Source organism: Alosa alosa, chromosome 18 (genome assembly GCF_017589495.1).
Source record: "Alosa alosa isolate M-15738 ecotype Scorff River chromosome 18, AALO_Geno_1.1, whole genome shotgun sequence".
In the NCBI taxonomy this organism is placed as follows: domain Eukaryota; kingdom Metazoa; phylum Chordata; class Actinopteri; order Clupeiformes; family Clupeidae; genus Alosa; species Alosa alosa.
The window spans coordinates 21124059-21134675 of NC_063206.1; the positions used below are offsets into that span (position 1 = coordinate 21124059).

The window sequence follows — 10617 nt, forward strand, 5'->3', positions numbered from 1 at the left end:
GGAGGAGAGGCAAAGTGGTTCTGACAACCTGAGTAGTGGCCCGCTGACCTTGCTAGGAAAGCGAAGGAGAGACCACGGGTCAGAAAAGAAAGGGGGTTGAAAGAAAAAGAGCGAGAGAGAGAGAGAGAGAGAGATCATGGTGGCAGAGGAGACCGTAGGGTTATAAATCACTGGGGCAGGCTAGGAAATGGATTTGGGTTGCCATGGTGCCCCTGGCCCGCCTGCTTTTATCTACACCTGTCAGCCATTTTGGGACAGATCTAATTCCTTAAGCTGGGGGGGAGGTATCCAGTCAGCACTACACACACACACACACACACGATTTATGTTTGATAAATGTAGTAGTTTTAGCACCAGCACTATACTGGCACACCTGGATCCAAACAGGCTACAGGCAGAATGCACCAAAATAGCCCAAACACCCACAACCTAAACATCACGCTCTCCCTCACCCTCTACCTCTCTCTTTCTAACTTTCTCTCTTGCCATCTCAGACATCAGGCCAGATTCTCTCATCTTTTCCTTCCTCTCCTCTCTCTTACATCCCTTCATCTGCACAGTCCATGGTGTTGTGCTTTGTGCTGCTGCACCCACACACTGCACCTCTCTTCTCGTCCCTGGTTACCCGGTCTCATGGAGTAGAGGTTAGCTTTGGCAGGAGTCAGAAGTTTCTGTAAATCCTCTCCTGTGGCAGAGCTGGCTCAGGTCTCGCTTGCCCAACAACCAACCAACCCAGCGGAAACATCCGGAAGGGGGGGCAGATCGCATGGTGCACAGAGCGAAGCCACCCACTCATCTCACTGGCGGGTACGGACACAGGACACACACACACACAGACACAGACACAAAAATAAATATGGACACACACGCACACACACACACACACACACAAAAAGCACATGTGAGCGCGCACACACACATACACACACACAGTCATTCAAGCGCACACACACACATCGAGAGAGAGTTTGAGTGTGAGACAGGGAAAGAGTGAAAAAGGTCTATTAGCATAGCAAACAGTGAGCAGCCCTCTCTCCTCTCCTCCCCCCTCCCCACTGGCCCTCCATCATAATTCATGTGTGGCGCTGCATGATTAGGCAGGATATTAATGGATATCTCCAGTTCGTTCTCCAACAGCCAACAAAAGAGGGACACACACAAGGAAGAGCCCTGCTAAGGACCTGACTATGACACAGAGAGAGAGAGATGGAGAGAGAGAGATTTATAAAGAAAAGAGAGGAGAACACAGGAGGAGGAGAGACAGAGTAGGACAGGAGGGAAAAAAATAAGAGAGGCAGAGAAGACAACAGAGGACGAAGAGGAGAAGAGTGGAGGAGGAGAGGAGAGGAGACGTGAGGAGAGGAGGCAGGGCCATGATACATAAAACCGCCTAAATAAAAGCCAGCGACCTGTGAGAGTGGCGTTTCTCTTCCTTTTGTTTCTCCCTGTCTTGGTTTTAATTTGGGGGAAGAGCCTCATCAGTCCACTCCGCTACCCAAGCCATTACTCGCCTGGCTGATCGCACACATTCAGACACACACAGACACACACACACACACACACACCACCTCCGCCACCAAAGGAGATTTATCAGGCCAATATAGGAGGGCCACCGGAGTGTGTGGCTGTGCGTCACGGGACGGCTTACCGGGGGCACAGCGCTTTATTGCCACAATTACGGAGGGTCAATTCGTCTCGCGCTGGAGCCTCTATCTGACAGACCTGCAGAAAAGGCAGGGAGGCACAGACGGTGGGAGGGAGGAGGGATGCTAGGCTAGGCTAGGCTCCTACACTCACCCTTATCTTCTAGTCTGTCCACCTCTGTTCACTACAAAAGTGCACCAGACAGTGATGGGGAAGCCCAGCTTCAGAAAGTAAACAAGTCGTTCCACATATTTGCTCCAGCCATCGACTAAACCAGCTGATTCTTATTAGCTCAACTCTTCCGCCAGGTAGGATGAGCTACAGGTGCACCGGTAGGACCAACATATGGTAGGACTTTGACTTTCTGAAGCTGGGTTTCCCCATCTCCTGGGGCCTGTACTACGAAGGGAGCTTAACCTACCCAGATGTAACCCAGGGTTACTTTGTTAAACCGGGTTTGACAAAACCTGGTTATCTTAAGTGGTGTTAATCGGTACTACGACGCTAATTAAGAAGTTGATTTGTTGAACCGGGGTTAACCTAATTGGAGTTTGTGCGCGTTCACATAAAAAGGGCGGGTTGCAGCTAAGTCACCACTTTCAATGATGTATAATCACCTTATTTTACGGATGAGGAATGCACAATTATTATGACAAGTTACGAGGAGTTAAAACCCACTCTACGACAAAAATCAAATACGTCGGCAGCGAACAAAGCAAGGCAAGGCTGTTGGCAACGTATTGCAGATCGGGTAGCCTAAATGCCTAAAAGTAAAGTTTTATTTCCACATGTTCCTCAAATATGTGGTACATAAAAAGGCCTACAGATGCAACAAAATTCAGAAGTGGGCATATAGATTAATAAGGATAATTGAATGTTTAAGTAGCCCCCATTGACTGATTTAGTGTATGCCTAATCCTGTGAACATTTCAGATGCAACACCAGTACCAAACGCACATGGCAGCAGGTGAAATTGAAACAAAAAACATATCAGAATAGTAGGTTTATATAGTTATAGCTTGCATTAATATTTCTTAATTATGAAAATATGTTGTATGCTTATAGCCTTCACTTGGCCTCTGTTTTACAGCTAACAAGAAGAAGGTGTCTTTGAACACTACTTTAGGAGGAAAGGCACCAGAGTGTTTTACAGTAGCAGAGGAGTTGGCCATTGCAAATAAAATTGGAAGGCCGATTATGGAAGGGGTTGAGGGAGGCATTCGGTCAGATCCTGGTGCTGTGGAAATGTGCAGCCTTTATGTGCAGGGTAATATTACATTTACGTTTTATGTTAAAAGGGTGATTTTAATTTATTATTGTATGTCAGACATACAGTAACATACAGTATGTTCAGACATACAGTAAGTCTAGTTTTCCTCAGATGTTCAGCATACTGTAGGCTATGTCCGATTTATTTTCGGACATCCAGTAGGCCTGGCCTATTCTTGCTCAGATATTCAGCATCACCGATGGAATACATGAATTGTCCACTGGGAAAATATCTCAATGAAAGGCACATTATCTGCTCTATCATAAGGGGCATTGCTACGGCGGGTGACATTAGAGCCGTCTGCCTCGATTAGCTGACAATGATAACGAATTCCCTCAGCTGAGAATCTATATCTTTCATAAAGAATATCGTCCCGTAATGTCAGCGGATTCTAGCGGTCTCTAAAAACCCTGCGAAGAGAGCCCCTCACGGTTTGCGCTCCAATGTCGTATGGATCATCCAGGTACGCAGACAAGTTGTATGTGGAGAGGTGATACTTATAAAGGGTGTGGTTAAATAGAAACCTCGGGTTAACCAAGAACATATCCTGCTCGGAGCAGGTTTGAGAGGCAGCGTAAATTGCCATGGCAGCATACCTCGGTTAAAACCTATCCACTGTTCGTAGTACGGACTAATCGGGAAGTTACGCCACACGTGATCAAGTTACTCTCGAAGTTAACCAGTAGTACAGGCCCCTGTAGTGCATGAGTATAGTGTACACTACAGTGCACTTTGCAGTGTAGTGTCCCCAACACAGGCCCAGTCTGCTGATCTAACGTCCAGTTGAGTGAGGGGCTGGCTAGTGGGTGGTTTGGCTCCAGGCACTCCAGGCTCCTGCAGCAGATCTGTTGATCAGGGGACGCTGGGACCAGGGTGCAGAACAGTAGGACGGCCTTCTCATGGCATGCCATTACTGGCCAAAGATTGGTGGTGAGTGTGTGTGTGTGAGTGAGTGTAAGACATTGGTCCTTGTCCTACTTCAAAAGTGTCTCTGTGGCTGTGTGAACTTCAGACAACCTCCGGCAGTTGGCACGGAGACTGGACGCTTCTCAATCTTGGCACGCACAGACAGACACACACTCACACACACACACACACACACACACACACACACACAGCTGTTGGCAGCAGAAGTCCACAGCTGCGGGTCAGTACCGTGGTGGTCTCGTTCAGACGTGGGGGGGGTAGTTAGCTGCCAAACCACAGACTCTTCGTTAACGAGCTGCTGCCAAGCAACAGGGCCACTCGTACCGGGAGACCAGCTTAACGCGCGGCTAGTCAGGTGGACCCCAAAAGTGGCAAAACTTGCCTATCTGACAAACCGGTGAGAAGCACTGTTAACGGGCCACTCAGCAACAAGGGGCTTCTTAACGAGACGCTTGGTGACGAGGCACGCTAACAAGATCTACAAACGGGCCGCTTGCAGTAGATTTAGATGCTGAACAGAGCCTCACTTCAGAGTACAGAGTCGGTGAAAGACACACGCAAGGGAGTTGGAGAGAGTGTGAGGGAGAAAGTGAGAAATGAGACAGAGAGAGAGAGAAATGAGAGAAAGAGAGAAATGAGAGAGAGAGAGAGAGAGAGAAAGACAAGAGGGAAAGATGAAAGGGAGATGAGATAGTGAGTAGTGAAATGAAAAAAAGCACAAAAACTACAAAATGGAGAAAAATCGAGGAGGATGAAGAGAGCTAAGAAAATGTGTGAGCATCAGTATGTGTGTGTCTGCAGGCGTGATTGGGGGACAGTGTGTGTGTGTGTGTGTGTGTGTGCGAGCGAGTGTGCGTACAAGTCTGAGTCTGAGTGAGTGGGTGTATGTGTATGTGAGTGTGTCTCTCTGTGTGTGTCTGTCTGTGTGTGTGTGTGTGTGTGTGTGTGTGTGTGTGTGTGTGTGTGTGTATTGTATGGTGGCCAGATTGAAGTGGCCGGGCGCTGTTTGTGCTGCGCAGGCTGTTCCAGCCGGTTGAGGCAGATAACGCAAAGTGCCATCCACATCGCTCCCTCTCCCCCTCTCCCTCTCCTCCCCTCTCTTTATCACTGTCCCCCTCTCCATTTCCCTTTCTCTCAGTTTCTCCATTCCTCTCGCTCTCTTCATCATCCCAAGTTTCTTCTTCTTCTCACTCACTCTCCACCTCTCTCTGCCTCCCTTCCTCTTTTACTCTCTTCCCCTCTCTCTCTCTCCCTCCATCCATCCCTCCATCTCTCTCTCTCTCTCTCTCCTTCCCCTACAGTCCCAGAGCCAGCCATATTCTCATTGAGCCACAGCCTTAAAACTCAATTAAAACCCAGTTGGAATAAATCATTCACACCCTTTAACCTCAGCAGACAGCGCTTCAGGAGGCCTCAGGGTGTGTGTGTGTGTGTGTGTGTGTGTGTGTGTGTGTGTGTGTGTGTGTGTGCGCGCGCATGTTCTCAGTTTGGCTTTTAGTTTGTGCCAGGATTTACAAAGAGCTCTGAACAAAGCACAAACCTTGAAACTATGGCAAAAAAGTGGCCACACAGCATGGCCTTTGGTCTAGATCTGTACACACACACACACACGTGTGAACAAACAGTAAGGCACCTACACACAGACATTTAAAATTGTACACACACACGTACACACACACGTACACACACACACACACGCACACACACACACACACACACACACACACACACACACACACAAAGAGGCTTTGTGGCACCTGACATGTTCTTTAGAGATGTCCTGCACCTCTCCATCAATGTCGGGCCAGAGCTACAACCAAGCGTTTGTCAAAATAAACAATCGTGCCCTTTTTCTCTCCCATCACTCCCCTTGGCAGGACCAGTAACCATGGAGACGGAGGGCTCTCTGCCCTTGCATCCTCCTCCTCATCAGCCCTGCCAGCTCTCTTTCTTTCTTTCTTTCTTTCTCTCTGTGTGTGTGTGTGTGGATGTACAAGTGTGTCCAATAAGGAAACTCTTCGCTCTGTGTGTGTGTGTGTGTGTCCAAACATTCAAGAGTGGACGAAAATGTCTGCAACTTCTGCATGTGTGTGTGTGTGTGTGTGGGTGTGTGTGTTGACTGACTGTGACGGCTGACTATGGTTTGTCCCAGTGAGTGTCAGGGCCCCTCCACGGCCGCCCCCTGCACTGCCTGACATTCCATTAGAAGCCTCTCCACTGGGCTTCTCTGAGGAACGCACTGGTGGGTCAGGCATCCACACACCAGACAGAACACCACCCCTCATCACACACACCTCTCACACTCACACACAATTAAACAGACCCACCCACTAACACACACACACACACGCATATCCAGACAGACACACACACACACACACACTCTGTCTCATTCGAGTCACATTCTCTTGCGACTACAGACACTGTTATACCCTTACTAAACATTTGTTTTAAACAGACACTCATATCCTTATATTCTCTCTTCTCTCCCTTTCTCACACACACACTCAATTCCTCTCAAATACTGTATCTTACCCTCACACAATGCCTTTTGTGCACATACTCTTAAAACTACAAACACACACACACTTATTTCTTTTACACACTTCATTGTTATTCCCTCTCATAACCTCTTGATCTCAGACAGAGACACACTCTCTCCTCTCCTATAATCTCACTATCTCACTCTCTCTCTCACACACACACACACACACACACTTCCTTGACCTCACCCACCTCTCACTCTGCCTCTGTCTGTATAACAGGGCATTAATAATGTATTGCGATGAAGTGTTAAAGCTGATTACAGCCCGCATAATAACAAACAGAAGACAGCCAGCCACGGACGGAACGAAGGAGAGAAAGAAACAGAGAAGAACGAGAGAAAGAGAGGAGGAGAGGAAGAGAAGATGATGAAAGGAACACTGCGGCGTTGTGCGCAGTAATGAAGGATTCTAATAACTGAACGTAGTATGCTTTTATCAAGGGCACATCGGACGCATAGCTGAAGTGAATGTGTGTGTGTGTGAGAGAGAGAGTTGAAAAGTAAGAGGGCGAGTGTGTGTGTGAGAGAATTGAAAAAAGGGTGAGCAAGAGTATAAATGAAAAAGTTAGTGTGTGTGAGAGAGAAAGAGAAAGTGAGAATGACTGCGAGACTTTGAAAGACTGTGTTGGTATGAGGAGACAGAGAGAGACTCTGAGTGTGTGTGTGTGTGTGTAGCAGGATGAATTTTCTGATAAAATATATTATATGACAACTCCTGCTGCCACAAGTCCAATTCACCTGCTGTTGCTGTATCTATATGTGCATACGTGCGTGTTTGTACGAATGTTTGATAGATTTGCATGTCTATTATCATTAGAGTTTGTACGTGTGTGTCTGCCTGGCCCAGCCAAGTGTGAAGGGTTTTGCAGTGTGACAGCATGCTGTGCGGGAGAAGTCACAGCACAATGCATGCTGGGACTGAAATAGAGGGTGGCAATAAACAGGAAGTGAGTCGACGGGAGCTTCCTGCTTGACAACAAACCCCCCACAGCTCGCTCTCTCTCTCTCTCTCTCTCTCTCTCTCTCTCACAGCGCCGCTGTTGATGCAGGCAGCTCACTGCGCCGGGATTAGTGTGTGCTTCACCTCACTCACTCACTGTGTGCTGTGTGTGTTTCACTAATTCACAGATTGGGATAAATGCAGAGACCAAATTTCCCTCACAGGATCAAAAGAGTATATATACTTATACTTATATACATCATCTTCTCATGTGCAATACAAGGTGTACTCAATTTGCCAGGGTATTGTGGAGCAATCATTTCTTATAGACTAGGCAGGACTATCATGTTAATTTTTGGCATACAACATTTTTAGGGGTTTTGAAGGGTGCTGAATTCAAATCTTCTGTATGCCAGGTTCAAAAATGTCCCATAATGCCCCAAAATGGAGAAATCCAATATGGCTGCCACCGCCAGGTCAAAATCGAATTAATCACTTATCTTTTGAACTGTACAAGGTAAAAACCTGAATGTAATGTGCTTTTATAGGTTTTCACATATAGGGAATTCAATGACATGCTCAGATTTAAGATCAAGACTAAATGAAATGCTTGAAATTAATGTACATGGTTAAAAATGTTGTCTCGGATAATGAATAATTCATGAAAAAAGAGGACCATGAAACAGGTTGATGACTTTCTGAAGCATTTACTTGAAACATGTTTAGAAGCAAGGTTGATTACCATATTTTAACTATCTATTTATATTATTTATCTATATTTTAACTATTTATTTAGTATTTGAAGAAAATGCTTGAAACTCTTAACCTAAAGGTCTAAATACCCATATATAACCGTGAATGAGGCCACACCCTCTATCTATACACCGAGGAGGCGCTTGTGAATTATGTCGCTCCCCTCACATGATGCTCAGCAGTAACTGTAACATAATATTATAACAATTTGTTTAGGACCATGTAATACATCTGTAATAGCATGTAAAGATTGTTTGATTGAAAGATTGAGGATTATGTATAGGCTGACTGAATAATTAATATATTATAAGAAACTAAAAAAATGTTAGCTAGTTAGCCTTTGTGAATTGGAAGAAGCTAACTAGTGCTGAACGGGGATGAGCCCAGAGCCACAGGTCTGTCGCCAGGGTGCAAAGACCTGGAGACCCCAAGCCCCCCAGTCCTCACCATCACATGTTGGCCTCTTAGCCACGGTAGAAAGTGCCGGAGGGCGAGGAGAGCAGCCCTCAGCTCCAGGACATTGATGTGCTGGGGTAGCCAAGGGTCCGTCCAGAGACCATTGATGCCCTGACCATCGAGAACGGTGCCCCAGCCTACTGGGGATGCGTCTGTAAATACGACCTGGCGACAAACCAGTCCCATGGCACTCCCCCTCTCGGTGTTGGCGGGCTCTCTCCACCAGTGTAGGGCCCTGTGAAGCCTGCGGGACATAGTCACCTTGGCCTGGGAGGGCCCTTGGGGGCACAGGCCTAGGCTCAACAGGCACCTCTGGACTGGGAGCATTTGAAGGAGGGCAAGGCGGACTACCTGCACCATTGCCACCATAAGGCCAAGAGGCGAAGGCAGAGTTTCCACTCCACCTGGGCGTGCAACGTGAAGCAACAGACTGCTGTCTCGCCAGTGAGAGTCACGGATGCCCTCCTGGAGTCCAGGACCATGCCCAGGAAGGTGGTGACCTGGGAAGGCTGGAGCCTGCTTTTCTTGGGATTGGGGCACAAGCCCAAGTCCTGAATGTGCTTCAACAGCAAGGCCACGTGTAGGCGGCATTGCACTTCTGAGGTTGCACAGATGAGCCAGTCGTCTAGATAGTTTAATATTCTGAGCCCCCGCTGCCTCATGGGTGCAAGAACTGCATCCATGCACCTGACTTGGGGCCAGAGCGTAGGTTCAAATTGCCAGATGGGACTAAGTCCAGGACCATGCCCAGGAAGGTGGTGACCTGGGAAGGCTGGAGCCTGCTTTTCTTGGGATTGGGGCACAAGCCCAAGTCCTGAATGTGCTTCAACAGCAAGGCCACTGGGGCGACAACCGTGTGGCTGACATTGCACTCTGAGGTTGCACAGATGAGCCAGTCGTCTAGATAGTTTAATATTCTGAGCCCCCGCTGCCTCATGGGTGCAAGAACTGCATCCATGCACCTGGTGAAGGTTCGTGGGGCCAGAGAGATTCCAAATTGGAGGACTTGGAACTCATCTAAGGACCTAAAAATGTGCCCTACAAGATACTGTCCCAAAGGCATTTAATTCAGTGGTATTTTGACACATGCCAACGACGCAGGGATTATTGGGGGGTGGGGGAGGCGGAGTCTTTTGGACTCCCACTGAGCTTCCCTTACTGCTCGCCACCCTAATGCTGTTGTCAGGGGCGACAATGTCAGTGAAGAAATCCCTCCTATGATTTTAGTGGAACAGGTACTTCCCAAGTAACCTGTAAGCAAGTCTAAGTGCACTGCATGGGTGCAAGTTTTGGGCAGAGTCAGGCCGAGGTTAATTCATAAAAGATCTAGATAGATCAGTATTTAACACGGTTGTATGTGATTGGTCTATTCAATGTCACTTAACCGGAGAAGACTCGTCTAGGTCCCCACCTTCACGTAGCTTCCCGCTACCTATATCCCCGCCAAACTCCTATGGGTGTCAGTAACAATGAAGATGACAGTGCTAAATGATGTGAACGTCAGAGTGTATGTGGGTCAGTGGGTGCTCTGCTACAAGCAAGCTTACCTGGGTGCACAAGTATGTGTGGGTTTTGCTTTGTCAATGAGATTTCTAAATGGGTGAGAGAGTGTGTGTGAGATACTGTCTGAGTGTGTTTCTGTGTGAGTGTGTGTGTCTGTTCATGTGTATCCCATGCTAATGGAGCTAATTGCTGTTAGCAGGGCTCTAATGTTCTGGAACGTTGTGATTCCGCTCGGCTGCTCCCGTCAGCCATGTTTACCCCGTACCACTCTGTCAACGCTACATCTCTCCCCCTCTCATCTCCATATCCCCCTCTCTTCTCCCCTTCTCTTCTCCATCTCTCCTCTTCTCTTCTCTTCCTCTCCATTTCCCCCCTCTTCCTCTACACCTCTCCCCCTCTCTTCTTTCCCTATATCTCTATATCTCCTCCTCCTCCTCCTCTCCTGCCCCGTGTTCAGACCCCCCTCCCCATCCCCATCACCACAGTCTCATCTCCTCTCCTCCCACTGCAGTGTGTTTAATTAAAATCTAACCGGAAAATTTAACTCGTCAACTTACACAAGATCGCTTTATGCATGTA

General features: G+C 47.7%; 1 protein-coding gene across 8 annotated transcripts in view; it reads right to left on the reverse strand.

The window, feature by feature from the left end:
- smap1 (small ArfGAP 1) overlaps positions 1-10617 on the reverse strand; it is a 125409-nt gene that overhangs the window by 96878 nt on the left and 17914 nt on the right. The window lies entirely within an intron of this gene.